General features: G+C 38.7%; 1 protein-coding gene and 1 pseudogene across 1 annotated transcript in view; both read left to right on the top strand.

The window, feature by feature from the left end:
• Positions 1–15,360, top strand: part of Lrp1b (LDL receptor related protein 1B) — a 1,711,024-nt gene that overhangs the window by 661,321 nt on the left and 1,034,343 nt on the right. The window lies entirely within an intron of this gene.
• On the top strand, positions 11,286–12,241 carry LOC125350077 (annotated as a pseudogene).

Below are 15,360 nucleotides of genomic sequence, written 5' to 3' on the forward strand. Positions count from 1 at the left end.
TTAAATTATATGGTTGGCTTTAGGCAACTGTTTGCTCCTAGTAGGATAACAAATAAGGCTTCATGCAGAAATTTAAGCTTCCTTTTTCTGTATGCTATGACTCATGACTCATTTTATTTAAGAAATATATTGAAACAATAAAATGATGTTACCCGTTCTCCTTGTAACAGGAAAAATAATCAATTTGACCTAAGATCAGATATGAAGTGTTAATTGAACTGATGTGTTTAAAGTCAAGTAAATGTTCAGTATTAAGCACTGTAGGGATTAAATTGGGATTATTTTTAAAGGCTCTCTGTGGAAGTCTAACCTCATAATGTAAAGCACACTAGGTAACATTAATGTAATCACATTTGATAGAATAGACAAGAAATTACAAGTGATGGATGAATGATCTATCAAATGAAAGGCTACATATCTGAGAGAGGCTTTGGGAGGGGGGTGATTTGCACCAACCTTATTAAAATAGGTCTGAAAACTGATAAATTAGTCCTGGAGACTAAAATTGCTTTAAAGTTAATGGCCAAATGACAGAAAAATGAAGATTATATTACTGTGCTTTGAAAGCAAGGACTGAGTCATTTAGGCGTAGGTAAAGAAGAAATATTTTGGATGAGAATTTCTCTCGTAGTTGCTCCAATCAATGTCAGCTGTTATGAATGATGACAAAGTAATTATTAACATCAACATCTGGGACTTTTTTTTTCAGCTCAATATCTTCTGAAGAAATATATCGGACTAGCAGAGTGGCTCATGTGATATATCACATGCTTAGTAAGCACAGTTCCTGAGTTGAAACCCATAGAATAAAAATTAAAATATATATATATATATATTTATATATATATATATATATTTTTAAAAGGTTAATCGGAGATTAAATACCATGGACTTTCCTTCCTAAACTCTCTTCAAAGCTTGTTCCGCAGATTTCCACCTCCCGTGTTCCTGAAATTACAGGCATGAGCCACCTCTACCAGGATTGTTAATCATTTATATATTGGCTAAATATTCAAAGAAACTATAATTATATTGGCCCATCATTAGCCTGACCTCTGGGAATACCCGTATGGTTTCTACACTTAGGAAGTTCCTATACTAGCTGGTAGCTCCTTATCCTTAGCAGATAATTGTAAATAAGTGTGTTTATAGCACGCGTGAAACCAAGTTATTACCTTTAGAGAAGCAATGATTGGATATGAAACCTGTGCCTCCTTAGAGAATATTGTCATGATTCAAATACAAATCTTTCCCTCACTTACAGGAAGTAAGTCAAGGTAAAATGAATTTATAGAGAGTAACATTATGATTACATTTCATTTTATCTTTTTGTATTCAGCAATCACGTAGCCCAATGGGTAAGCAAAACTAAGCTTTGCTTCAAGCAGAAGATAGTTGGGAGGAAATTATGGTCTGAGTTGCATAACGGATAAGAATTTCTCAATTCAACCTTAATTTTGCAACTACTTTTCTGCCTTCTGCAAATATTTCCTCTATTTGTCATTACAAATGAGACATCTACCTGTGGTAGAAGAAAACAAAAGGAATAAAAAAATAGAGAAACACATAAAAAATAGAGGAATTTAGAAAATAGAATGTGTACAAAGGAACCCATTGTATACTTATCCAAGGTAAACTCTTTTAGGTCTCTTTAACTTGGAATTCACTTTAACCCTCTAGTACCAAGAGGAAAATGTGTAATTAGTTGTGGTAACTTCATTTTAAGAGACATGTAGGTAGAATGAGCTGTTTTTGCAAACTATATTAAAAACTACATTAACAACAGTCGTGGATAGGAGTTTGTATGCTACCCTGCCGTATGCCCCGCCTTCCATAATCCATGGACAATCTCTACTCTCTACTCTCAACTCCTGATTACCCTCCATCCAATTGGGATTATGCAATTATGTCCTTTTTCCATTTATGAATACCAGAGGAATTTGGTCATCAAAAGCATTCTACACAGCTCTTGTTTTATTATTTTTTCTCAGTCATTCACTGTGCCCTCCAGAACTCATTCTTCTCAGAAGTACCTAACTTTAATTTCTTTTTTGTAATAATAAATATATTTTTATTATCAAACTGAATTACAGACAGGTTACAGTTTCATACATTAGGCGTTGGATACATTTTTCGTACTGTTGGTTACCTCGTCCCTCATTCCTCCCTCCCCCGTCCACCTTTCCCTTCCCCACACATGAGTTGTTCAGTTCATTTACACCAAACAGTTATTCCTGAAGTAGCTTTTCCCTTGTTCCTTTTCAGGCAAATTCCCTTGAGGAGAACAAACTGAAAAGGATAGAAAATGAAAGAACGGATAGAGGCATAAAATTCCATTGTGTATATGTACCACATTTTCCTAATCCACTCATCTACTCAGGGGCATCTGGGTTGGTTCCAGATTCTAACTATGACAAATTGTGCTGTGATGAACATTGTTGTGCTGTTGGCTTTAGTGTGATTATGTTTGTGGTCTTTTGGGTAGATACCCAAAAGTGAGGCTGATGGGTCATAGGGGAGTTCTATGTTTAGCCTTCTGAGGAATCTCCATACCACTTGCCAGAGTGGCTGAACCACTTTACATTCCCACCAACAATGAAGTAGGGTTCCCTTTTGGCCACATCCCCTCCAACAGTTGTTATTGTTAGTTTTCTTGATATAGGACATTCTTACTGGGGTGAGAAGGAATCTCAATGTTGTTTTGATTTGCATTTCTTTTATGGCCAGTGATGTAGAGCACTTTTTCATATGCCTCTTGGCCATTCTCATTTCCTCATCAGAGAAGTCTCTTTTTAAGTCTCTAGCCCACTTGATTGGGGGGCTTTTGGTTCTTTGCAGTTTTGTTTTGGAGGAAGGTAATTTTTTTAGTTCTGCATATATTTTATATATGAGGCCTTTGTCCATTGAATGGCCGGTAAAGTTCTTCTCCCAATCTGTGGGCTTTCTTTTTATCTTGTGAGCTATGTCCTTTGCCCTGCAGAAGCTCTGCAATTTGATGTAGTCCCATTTGTCCAACCATTCTTTGATTTGTAGCCTTTCTGGGTCCTTGTTGAAGAAGTTCCGTCCAGTGGCAAGGAGCCCAAGTGTTTCTCCTACTCTTTCCTTTAGTGTTTTCAGGGTGTCTGTTTGATTTCCAGGTCTTTGATCCATTTGGAATTGATTTTGATGCAGGGTGGTATATAAGGACCTAGTTTTAGTTTGTCGCATGTGTTGAACCAGTTTTGCCAGCACCATTTGTTAAAGAGGCTATATTTCTTCCACACTATTGTTTTTAGCTCCTTTATCAAAGATTAAGTAGGCGTAGTTCTGTGGGTTCATTTCTGCGTCTTCAATTCTATTCCATTGGTCTTCAGGCCTGTTCCAGTGCCAATTCCAAGCTGGTTTTTTTTTTTTTTTTTTTTTTTTTTTTTGGCCAGTCCTGGGCCTTGGACTCAGGGCCTGAGCACTGTGCCTGGCTTCTTTTTGCTCAAGGCTAGCACTCTGCCACTTGAGCCACAGCGCCGCTTCTGGCCTTTTTCTGTATATGTGGTGCTGGGGAATCGAACCTAGGGCCTCGTGTATCCAAGGCAGGCACTCTTGCCACTAGGCTATATCCCCAGCCCCCTCCAAGCTGTTTTTACTACTATAGCTTTATAAAACAGCTTGAAGTTGGGTATTGTAATTCCTTCAGCACTGTTATTTCTGCTTAGGATTGTTTTTGCTATTCTAGGTCTTTTATTGTTCCATATGAATTTCAGGATTGCTTTTTCCATTTCATTAAAAAATGGTGTTGGGATATTAATGGGTATTGCATTGAATTTTTAAATCGCCTTTGTCAATATTGCCATTTTGATTATATTAATCCTCCCCATCCAGGAGCATGGGAGGTTTTTCCATTTCCTTAGTTCTGCCTTAATTTCATTTTTCATGTTTTTAAAGGTCTCATTGTAGAGGTCTTTCACTTCTTTGGTTAAGGTTATTCCAAGGTATTTTATGTTTTTTGAGGCTATTGCAAAAGGAGTTGCTTTCCTGATTTCAGCCTCAGTCCTCAGGTCATTAGCATACAGAAAGGCCGCTGATTTTTTTAGGGTTTATCTTATATCCTGCTATTGTGCCAACCTTTTGGATCAGCTCTAGTATTTTTGCATTAGAGTCTATGGGGTTCTTTAGAGATAGGATCATGTCATCTGCAAAGAGAGAAAGTTTAACTTCATCTTTTCCTAATTGGATCCCCTTTATATTTTTTTCTTGCCTAATTGCTCTGGCTAGGAATTTTAGTACTATGTTGAAGAAAAGGGGTGAGAGTCGACATCCCGGTCTGGTTACTGATTTTAAAGGGAATAGTTTTAGTTTTTCACCATTTAGAGTTATGCTTGCTGTTGGTTTGTCATAAACTGCCTTGGTTATATTTAGGAATGTTCCTTGGAATCCCAGTTCTTTCAAGGCTTTTAGCATAAATGGGTGCTGGATATTATCAAACGCTATCTCCGCATCAAGTGATATAACCATGTGGTTCTTTACATTGCTCCAGTTGATGTGGTGGATTACATTAATTGACTTGCATATATTGAACCAACTTTGCATCCCTGGGATGAATCCACTTTGATCATGATGTATGCTTTTTTTGATGACCTGTTGAAGTCGATTGGCCAGAATTTTGTTGAGAATTTTTGAGTCTATGTTCATCAGGGAAATCGGTCTATAGTCCTCTTTCAGTGATGTGTCCCTGCCTGGTTTTGGGATGAGGGTTATACTTGCTTCATAGAATATGTTTAGTAGTGAACGTTCTCTTTGAATTTCATTGAAGAGTTTGAGAAATATTGGTGTGAGTTCTGTTTTGAAGGCCTTGTAGAATTCTGCTGTGCATCCATCTGGACCTTGGATTTTCTTGGATGGGAGATCACTTATTGTGGTTTCTATTTCAATACTGGATATGGGTCTGTTTAGAAGGCTTAAATCTTCATGGTTGAGTTTGTGGATATGAATTTTTTTCTAAGAAATCATCCATTTCTTCCAAGTTCTCGAATTTGTTGGCATAAAGGATTGCAAAATAGTCCCTTATTATGATCTAAATTTTGGTTGTTTCTGTGGTGATGTTACGTGTTTCATGTCTTACCTTGTTTATTTGAGTGTGCTGCCTTCGTTTTTTGGTCAGGTTTGCTAGGGGTCTGTCTATATTGTTGATTTTTTCAAAGAACCAACTGTTTTGTTGATTCTTTCGATTTTTTTCAACTCTAATTGATTTAATTCTGATTTGATTTTAATTATTTGCTTCCGTCTATTGACTTGGGGTTTGGCTTGTTGTTCTCTCTCAAGGAAATTAAGGTGCTTCCTTAAATTATTGAGTTGCTGTTTCTCCAGTTGGTTGGTGGAGGCATTCAGAGATATAAATTTTCCTCTGAGTACTGCCTTTGCTTTGTCCCAAAGGAGCTGGTACTCTGTGTCCTCATCTTGGTTGAGTTTCATAAACATTTGAATTTCCATTTTAATTTCTTCAATGACCCACTGATGGTTCAGCAGTGTGTTGTTTAGTCTCTATGAACTGTAGGATTTTCTGTGGTGGCTGTTTGAGTTGAGCTCTAATTTTAATCCATTGTCTGAGAGAATGTAGGGAATGGTTTTGATACTTCTGAATTTGTACAAATTTTCTTTGTGCCCTAAGATGTGATCTATTTTGGAGAATGTTCCCTGTGCTGCTGAACAGAATGGTGTTGCTGGATGGAATATTCTGTATATGTCAGTTAAGTCTAGTTGGTCAATGTAGTTGTTTGGTTCTGTGGTTTCTTTGTTCAGTTTTTGGCATGTTGATCTCTCCGGAGTTGACAGTGGAGTGTTAAAGTCTCCAACTCTCAATGTGCTTGGGTTTATGAGTGTTTTTAGAGTCAGTAGTCTTTGTTTGATGAAGTAGGGTGCTCCTGTATTTGGTGTGTAGACATTTAGGATAGTTATATCTTCCTGTGGGAGAGATCCCTTTACTAGTATGTAGTAATCTTCTTTGTCTCTTCTTAACTTTTTTAATTTGAAGTCAATTTTGGCTGATACTAGGATTGCAACTGCAGCCTGCTTATGGGGGCCATTTGTTTGGTAGATTTGATTCCAGCCTTTCACTTTTAGAAGATGTTTACTTTTGCTGGATAGACGTGTCTCCTGGAGGCAGCAGAAATATAGATCTTGACTTTTGATCCAATTTATGAGCCAATGTCATTTTATTGGTGAATTAAGTCCATTAATGTTGAGCGTTAAGATTGGGAGCTGATCATTTGTTCCTTTCATTATCCCTATCTTCTTAAAGCTGAGTCTTCCCATTTGTTGATCTGATATTCTGGTTTACTATTTAGGGTTCATTTCTCTGTCTGCATTGGGATCGTGATTATTTTCCCTGAATAGTACATCTTTGAGGATTTTTTTTAAAGCTGGTTTGGTGGAGATATATTGTTTCAGTTTTTCCTTACTGTGGAAGACTTTTATTTGACCTTCGGCTTTGAATAAGAGTTTAGCTGGGTACACTATTCTTAGTTGGTAGTTATTTTTATTTAGGGTTTGGCATACCTCATTCCAATCTCTCCTTGCTTTCATGGTCTCTGCTAAGAAGTCTAGGGAAATTCTGATTGCTTTTCCTCTATATGTGATTGTTTTCTTCTCCCTCACAGCTTTAAGGATTCTCTCCTTGGACTCTATTGATCCTGTTTTCATCACAATATGTCGGTGGGATGTCCTATTCTGATCTGGTTGGTTTGGGGTTCTAAATGCTTCTTGTATCTGTATAGGCCTTTCCTTCTGGATATTTGGGAAGTTCTTGGCTAATTTTCGGTTAAATAGGTTGCCTATTCCATTAACTTCCTTCTCCAGGTTTTCCTCAATACCTATTATCCTTAAATTGGGCTTTCTGATTGTATCTTGAGTCTCCTGAAGCGATCTGTTTTGTCAATTGGATTGTTTTTGTATTGATTTTTGATCTTTCTCCATAGATTCTAGGGAATCTTCAGCTCCAGAGATTCGATCCTCTGCTTCAATTAGTTGGGACTGTAGGCAAGCTACTTGATTTCCAATCTCTTTTCCTTCTGCCTTATCTATCCTGATGAATTCCATGTCCTGGCTATAATTATCTCTTAGGTCCTGCATGGACTTCTTTACTTCATTAATTTGGTTTTGAGTGTTGTCTCTCAAATATTTTAGCTGGGTAGCTATCTTTTCATTTGACTCTTGAAGTTCTTTTATCTTTCTATTTGTGGATGTCATGAAATTCTCCATTAATTTTTGCTTTGCCTCCTCAAGCTCTAGAATAATTGACTGAAGTTATTCAAACTTTTCATTTATCATTTTTATCAGTAAACTTTGTAGAGCATTTTGAGTGTTCTCTTCTATGTCTTTGATTGACTGCTCTGCTTCTTGCTTGTTTTGAGTGGGAGATAAGACTCCATTGTTTTCCATCTTTCTTGTGTTTCTTCTGCCCATTTGGATTGGGAACTCCAATCTACAAGCACTTGTGAGCACTGTTTAAGACCCAAAGCCGACCTTACCAAGCACTGTTTAAATCTTAGAAGTTCACACTTATATACAGATACCTTGTGTACCTGTATATAAAATTAGATTTGGTGTTCCTAAAGAATACAATTTTGATATAACAACCACTCCTGAGCCCTGTATTCAATAGTTACTTATTTACTGTTACAACCCTATGAGCAATTCTTGTTCTTACATTAAGTTCCTTTTGGACTGGCTTTCTCTATGAACCCCTTTGATTCACTCGGATTAAGCAGGGATACCCTCTATCCAATAACCAGGAGTCAATGGAATCTGGAGGACCTAGAAGTAAGTCAGGAGCATAAGTTAGAGGTAGTAAAGAGACTAGAGTAAAATGTATGGGGGGTGATGATTTTGGTTTAGTTTCAGTGACGTGGAAATGTGGAGGAGAGTAGAATCAGTAAAAATAACAAGGTTAAAACAATATAAAATGTAGAGTTAGTAAAAATTGGAGGTGTTATTCATAGGAAAGTAATTTTTAAAGAAAGAAATACAAAGAGAGAAATAAAGAAAAAAATACTGGAAGACAGATGCACATAACAGAGAAAAATTATTTTAAAAAATAAAAAGAAAAAAAAACAGAAAAACAAACAACTGTAACAACAAAAAACTTGATAGAACCAACAGGTAAATATGGAAAACAAAAACAAACCAATGACGTTTCAGAAATGAAAATGCAAAAAAAAAAAAAAATAAAATAAGAAAGCTTAAAAAACTTTTGAGAAATAAAAGAAAAAAAGTCTTCCTTGTTTTGGTGGGCTTTCTACAGTCTCTGGTTTCCTTGCGATGGTCTGCAGTCTATTCTTCTGCTTGGCTGGTTTGTCTTGCTTTCAGCTCACAGGGGGTGAATCTGCTTTGACCCTCTTCCCCTGTTAGTGAAATCTTGGGTCTCTGTGGTTACCACAGCTTGCAGGTAAGACTTGGGCGTCCTCTGTAGGTGGTGGACATGAACAGTCTTGGGAACAGCACCTCCTCCTGTCTACTGTGGGGCTGGTGCCTTTAACACCTGGCTTTGAATAGGCTGTGGGCTCAGCAGGGCTGGGCTCATCTGGTCTGGTCAGCTGAGAGTTGCTTGCCTGGGGGAGGTTCCTCCCTCCTGGGCGGGGGGTGGGGGGGGGGCATCTGGGCAGAGCTGGGTATGGAATTCAACTCCATTTGGGGCTTGGAATTGGGCTTCTAAATGGGACTGTTTATCTGTCTTGGGAACTGTTTGTTCTCCAGTGTGGCTGTGCCGTGCCGCTGGTAGCTGCTCGCCACTTTTGCTTTTATTTTTTTAATTTAGGAATTCCAGTGGGCAGGGCAGGCACCTCTAGCTGAGCCGAGTCCTAGGACAAGCCCCCCACCCTCCACCCCCGCCGGCAGGGGTCGTTCTCCTGGCGGAGTTGGCTCTCACTGGTTGGTCCCTCTTGCCCTTCTCAAAGATGGCTGCTTTGTCCTCATTTTCCCCAGGCGGGCTTTAGCTCCAGTCTGGTCTGACCCTATGCCAGTGTCAAAGATGGTGCTTTGCTCCTGTGGTGGGGGAAGGGCTACCTCCCAAAAGCTGCTCTATGGGCACGAGAGTGTCTTTCGTGGGGTACCCACACTTTCTCTGCAATTTCAGCCTGTCCATGCTCAGCCTGCAATCTGTCTGTATGCAGCCATCTGGAGGATTTCTCCCCGGTTTCTGTTGAGTGCTTTAGCTGTCGGGAGTGTGGGGCACTGTGCCAGGCACTGGCGTGGGGGCAGAACGCCGCCTGGAGCTCAAATCTGTGTTTTCAGACCAGCAAAGTCGATTTTTCCTTCCTGGCCAGAATCCTTGTACTGTTATAACTTACTCTGGCTGTCTTTCTAGGAGTAAAAGTTTCTCTGGGATGGGAAAACTGGGACAGTGGAGGGAGCTCAGCTAGGGCTCTGCTGCTCCTCCACCATCTTCCCCGTCAATCCTTATCTTTAATTTCTTAAAGTTTCCGTCAGATTCTTTGTAAATAGCAGTAGACTTTCTTACTTCCTCTGCAGATCTCCTAATAAAAACCTTTCTACCTAATAACTCAGTTGTTATTGGGCCTCAACCTGGGATAATTTTCTTTATTTTTCTTCACCTTTATCTACAGATTACTTTCTTTCTTTTCCTAAAAGTGTGTATATTTTGCAGCTCATGCTATTACCATGGCATTTCCAGTTGCTCTCCAATGGAGTTGAAATGATTTGTTGATATTGGTTTTGTTCTGTCTTTCCTCTCTTACCTGTTTCCTAACAGAGTTAAGTGTATTTGCAGGCTGAAGACCTTTTTACAGCTGACTGCCTACAGACTGCTAATGATGTAATAAAGACACCAATATTTAATCCTTCCATATGTAGCTTCTCTAATAATTTACTTATAACACTCTTTTTGATTCCAGAGATTCCATGTGATTTATCACATGGCTTAAATAACAATTGGTCAATAGTTCTCAATTACTTTTTCATTCAAGACCAATGTCGGTGTTGAGTTACATATCCATAGTTATCTGCGTAGCATATTCATTTCAATACTGACAAATATCTTGAATTCAACATATTCAAGGGTGCTTCCAACCCTCACAACTTTGTATTCTAATCTTTTCCCTGTATATTGGTGGTAACTAATTCAGTGTTTCATGCTGAAAAATTAGATTCGTTACTTCCTATAATATATTGAATATAATATAATGAATTATTCAGAAAATATTATTTTAAGCTATATACAGAATACTCTATTTTTCATGAGTTCTAGTGTTATTATCCAGGACATGATTATAATCATCTGCATATGTATGATTGCAATAACCATATAGAGATGTATCTTTTACTATTATGTTATATATTGTTCGATCATATTATATTACATTCTAAAAGTGTAAAGAATTACATTTAAAATCTGTGTCAGATTACACAAAGACATTTCTTCACTACTTTTCCTAAAACGTATCCTCTAGATTTCCTCCATTACATGCAAACTAAAGTCAAAGTCTGCCACTGGCATTAAAGTAAGTTCTGTATAACTGTTTATACCTTATTTGTCTTAACATATATCAAATGATTGTCCCGCAGACTCACCCCTGAAATGCTTACTCATTTAATTATGAGGTCTTCTTTATATATTTAAATTAATCAGTCTGCTTTTAACTCACAGACTTTGCATGATAAGTTTCATAACTGAGTGGGGAAAATGGTTTTTTGTTATTATTATTATCACTAGAGTCACTGATTGTAATCAGAATGTGCTTAAAACACTAATGTGTGATTGCAGTAGTGGAAAATTGATTACCTTAGAAAATAATTAGATTGACAGTCTTTTAAAGAAGTAAATGGTCCTCCAAAAAGAATAAATTTTGATGTCAATTATTTGTGAGAACGTGGAAAACAATATTCAAATTACCTGGGAACCAGGTAATTTAGATTTTTGAGTGTCTGAATGAATTTACTACAGGTCTTTATTCTGCTTTCTGATTTTCAGGTCAGTGTGTTCCATAGTATTTTTGTTTTCTTTTCCATTGCACAAAGCCTTTTCAACTCCCCTGTTCAAGTCCATTATATATCAACCTTTTTCCTTATTAGTCAAGTAAAGAATTAAAGCAAAAATGTACATACCTTTGCTTTTGTTTCCCTCATCTAAATTAAGCAGTTGCACTTAACAACTGTAAAGTGAGCAATAGAAGGTCCAGGAAGAGACACAGTTATACCAGGCATAGGCCCTATACTATACTTTTCAGACATTTAGCAGATAGGTCAACATATCCTTTTTGAAGGACACACATATTTGAATATATACAGACACAATTCACATGTGTGACTCTCCTGCTGCCTCAGAATCCTCCTTTTATTCCTATTCTGACCTCAGCGAGGGCGAACAAGAGGCCCGCTTTGCAGCAGTAGTAGCTGAGCAGTTTGCTACTGTAGAAGCCAAACTGCAGGCATGCTCTTCGATGGATGGGGACGATTCCACCGATGATTCTTGAGACAAGGACTTTGCTGGGGGCACTGACACAGACATGTCTGGGCAGCTGTCTCTGAGGGGGTCCCACCTCCAGGACCTCTTCACGGGGCGCAGATTCTCCCGGCCTGCACGCCAGGGCTCTGTGCAGCCTGAGAGCTACTGCTCCCAAACGGTGTCTCCAGACACCCTGTGCTCTAGTCTGTGCAGCCTGGAGGATGGGTTGCTGGGCTCCCCTGCCCGGCTGACCTCTTAGCTACTGCCAAACTGCCTCCCCAGCAGGGAAAGTGCCTTCCCCAGCCTGGGTCCAGTAGAGGCCCAGGACTCGCTCTACAACTCACCCCTCACAGAATCCTGCCTTTCCCCTGCTGAGGAGGAGCTTGATGCTTGCAAGGACTGCCAGCCACTCTGCCTACCACTGGTGGGAAGCTGGGAACGGCAGCAGCAAGCTTCTGATGTGGCATCTTCTGGGGTGGCGTCCTTAGATGAGGAGGAGGTGGAGGCTGAAGAACAGTGACCCAGATCATGACTGGTGGTGGCAGGTGCCCTGGGCCGCTGCCGGGGGCAGAGCCTCGGTGTCCACATGTGGGCTTAGGGCTCTCAGCAAGCTCAGAAGCCTCTAGAGGGCTCCTGGGAGCACTCACTTCTCAGTTGTGTGCTTTGCATGAAAGTGTTTGGAGAGGAGGCAGGGGCCAAGCTGGGGCTGCATGTCCTGCTCCCACTCCTGGAGTTTGCTGGGGATTTCCCGGGCCCCTGGGGCATGGCTACAGCTGTGGCAGGCAGTGTTGTTCATGTTCTTAAATCTAAAATGCCTCTCAAAAAAATTCACATTGTGTGAATTGTGTGTGTGTTTGTGTGTGTGGGGGGGGGTATGATGCAGCTTTAAATATTTAAGAATGTTCACCAACAAGCTAAGTTAAAGAAGTTTATATAGTCCCTTCAACACCCACTGTCACTTGTGGAAAATGATTAGTGGTAGGTATCCTGACAATATTTTTCAGCTAATACACTTTGAACATATAGTCATATTCATCTGTTTATGCCAAATTTTAGTTCAACTTTGTTGATCAGGAACTGACATCTAATTAGGGTGTTGCTGTGTACGTTTTTCTTCGGTATATATTTCAGTGTAAATGAATATAAGTGCAAATCATCCATCACACTATCTGAAGCCTAAAGAATTTGGTGTAAATGTAAGAAAATTAGAAACCTATTAAATGTATACACTAATTGAATATTTTCACAGAGGCCAATGCTAAATATGAAGGTTTTTATTTTTTTTCATTATTTGTAGAATACTTTATTAGTTTCTGTAATCAAACCCTCATAGATAAGACCTTACATATTTAATACAGTGCATTTACCCCTGTACAAATGGAAAAAAAATAAGCTTAACGTTTCTAGACCAATATGGCTATTCATTTCTGTACAATGCCAACTCAATATGGTAAACTGGGATACTTTCTCCAAAGTTGACAGTACAGCTAAAGTTTGCAAAAATTCAAAATATATATATATAGACCAATAATAGCAGTATGTTATGCATCAATAGCAGCAACAGCTTTTCCAGGTTCTGCAGTCATCTGAACAAAATTAGACATCCAGCACACTCCATTAATAAAAAGAAAAAAAAAAAACAGAAAAATGGGAAGTTCTGTTACTGTTGTGGTACCTGGCACCATTTTTTTTTTAAATTGGCTTCTCCATCATCATCTGGAAAGAAAACATTCTTGAATAACATTATTAAAAACAACAGCTCTGATAAAGCACAGTCACTACTATGTATCATAAAGCAGGTATACAAGGTATTTTATATTCACAGAGGGATGATAAAGTACTGTCCTATGTCAATAATACTAGAGGATACAATTAAAAAGGCATTATTGAGACTTGATTCTACTTTTCCAGCAGAGGGCCCAAAGGATGGTATGACACAGCTCTGTGAAGAAATGCACTTTCTTAGATAGGATTTCTTTCCATCAGTGGCACAAAATCCTAAGTATTCACTCTCTTAGTGAACATCAGCTATAAACTGTTTGAAATGGAGGCATAGGAGCAGGAAGGAAAAAAATAAAAAACCAAACCAACCCCAAACAACAAAAGAAAATCCATACCCCACAACCACTGGATTCATACAAAGATGACTGAATGAAGGCAAGCAAGACTCAACCTAACAATATTTTACCAAATCTGTTATGTTTTGAGAGCTACACAGAAGGAGTAGCTAAAGTAGCCAGACCCTGCACATTTGGATCTGTTCAAGGATGCTGACATTAATATTTAATCATTTGCTCACTCATCCAGGAAGGGGCGATTAGTTACTACTGTACTTTGATTGTGTTCAATCCAATTACCATGTTATAAAAATAGCAAGCTGTGCGCTGGGGATATGGCCTAGTGGCAAGAGTGCTTGCCTCGTATGCATGAAGCCCTGGGTTCAATTCCCCAGCACCACATATACAGAAAATGGCCAGAAGTGGTGCTGTGGCTCAAGTAGCAGAGTACTAGCCTTGAGCAAAAAGAAGCCAGGGACAGTGCTCAGGCCATGAGTCCAAGCCCCAGGACTGGCCAAAAAAAAAAAAAAATAGCAAGCTGCCATAATAAAAAGAAGGCTGCTCTACCCAGCATCAGATTATATTCCAAGCCATCCGCATTATCATCATATCCAAAGAATGCAAGGAAGGTAAAGAAACAGCATTTTGATGTATTAGCTGGGACCAACACATTGTTCAGGTTGAAATATTTATTCCTCTGTGGTGTTACTTTCTTTTCATTTTTGGTGTTGCACCTAATCATAGAGATTTTTACATCTAAGCTGTATGCACTTAAGGACTATGTGCGCATATCTGTATATACATTCTGACAGAAGATGCATGTCCATCAACTGAGCGAATGATGTATAGGTTATAGCTTTCAAAGCTTCATTTTAACTGGTACAGCAGCTATGTGCCTGTTCCTGTATCCCATGTGCATCTCTCCAATCTCTACAGTTTCTATTTTAATTTTTTTCTTATTTATTGTCAAAGTGATGTACAGAGAGGTTACAGTTTCATATGTTAGGAATTGGATACATTTCTTGTACTTTTTTTTACCTCCTCCCTCATTCCTCCCTCTTCCCTCCCCCTTGCCCTCTCCCCCCATGAATTGTTCAGTTGGCTTACACCAAACAGTTTTGCAAGTATTGCTTTTGGAGTCATTAGTCTTTTTATCCTGTATCTCTCAATTTTGGTATTCCCTTTCACTTTCCTAGTTCTAATACCAATATATACAGTTTCCAATGTACTCAGATAAGATACAGTGATAGTGCAGGTACAAACAAATGAAGGAGAAACAAGAGGATCATCAACAATAAAAGCTACGGTTTCATATGGCATGTTGAAAGTAATTACAACACTGATATATCACTCGTTTCCATAACACAAATTTCATTTCTCTTAGCATTATCTTATAGATTCATAGGGTCATAGCTGTTAGGCTCTTGTGATCCTCTGCTGTGGCTAGCCTAAACCTATGCTAATTATTCTCTATAAGGGAGACCATAGAGTCCATGCTTCTTTGGGTCTGGCTCACTTCACTTAGTATAATTTTTTCCAAGTTCTTCCGCTTTCTTACGAATGGGGCAATGTCATTCTGTCTGATAGCAACATAAAATTCCATTCTGTATATGTACCACGTTTTCCTAATGCATTTGTCTACTGAGGGACATCTGGATTGGTTCCATATTTTACCTATGAAACAATATATCTCCACCAAACCAGCTTTATAGAAAATCCTCAAAGATATACTATACAGGGAAAATTATGAAGATTCCAGTACAGACAAAGAAATGAACCCTAAATAGTAAACCAGAATATTAGATCAAGAATTGGGAAATGCAGCTTTTAACAAGACAGCTATAATGAAAGGAAGAAACAATCATCTCCCAT

This window comes from Perognathus longimembris, chromosome 4 (genome assembly GCF_023159225.1).
Source record: "Perognathus longimembris pacificus isolate PPM17 chromosome 4, ASM2315922v1, whole genome shotgun sequence".
Classification (NCBI taxonomy): Eukaryota; Metazoa; Chordata; class Mammalia; order Rodentia; family Heteromyidae; genus Perognathus; species Perognathus longimembris.